Source organism: Habropoda laboriosa, unplaced genomic scaffold, assembly GCF_001263275.1.
Source record: "Habropoda laboriosa isolate 0110345459 unplaced genomic scaffold, ASM126327v1 scaffold102, whole genome shotgun sequence".
Taxonomy (NCBI): Eukaryota; Metazoa; Arthropoda; class Insecta; order Hymenoptera; family Apidae; genus Habropoda; species Habropoda laboriosa.
In genome coordinates, this window is record NW_017100262.1 from 1,233,276 (window position 1) to 1,234,193 (window position 918).

The window sequence follows — 918 nt, forward strand, 5'->3', positions numbered from 1 at the left end:
GTCCCCCCTCTCCCCCCCCCGCCCCACCCCCAAGAACTTATTACGTCCCATAATTTAATCGAATTCATGCACGATCGTGTGTGTATATGCGTTTCTTGTATTCACATTCGACAAACGTATTTTATTTTTGTTCGTTCTCTACTTTTTCTTTTCTTTTCTGAGTTACCTTAGGAGTCGGGCCGAATCAAAATGGGTCACAACGAGAGACCCAACAAACTCCCTCTTTTCCTTCTCGAAACCTTGTACATAAGAGGATATACCAAATTCGTGAATGGACTGTTGTAATTATAATAAAAGTTAAGTATGTCCGTAGAGAGGTATTATTATCGATTACACTCTATCATTCGTTAGTGCGTAAGAAGTGCGTACGTGCGCGGATAAAAGAGAAATGAATGAGGAATGAATTTAAGTAGATTCTCTCGACCGATAGATGATCAAAGATATTCCGAAATTTTCGACTGTGAATTACTCCTCGAGCTCTCTGCATTATCTCCATATTTGACGCGATACAGTCGATAAAAAGAAATGTCAGAGGTCGCGGAATTGAGATCGCGAATCTGCGTTATCTACGGTCGGGAATGCGGGCGTTTCGTTTTTTTTTTTTAAGTTGTTTCTTTTCGCGTTTTAACGTTTTAATTATCGCGCGAGTATATATTTAACGAGGAAACAACAAAATAACGGTTGCTTCACGATGTTTTATTGTGGACTGCGCTTTTTCCCAAACAGTTCTACCTCTCGTTCTGTTAGCGGGTTATTTACGTACGGTAAATAAAATTAACTAAGGTTTAAAAGAGATAAAAAAGTAACGTGTGCACGCGACTCGCACGAAACTAAATGGTCCAAACAAAAAACTAAACAAATGAGCAAAATATCGAGATGAAAAAAAAAATGATAAGACGATGTTTGTTATATCGATGA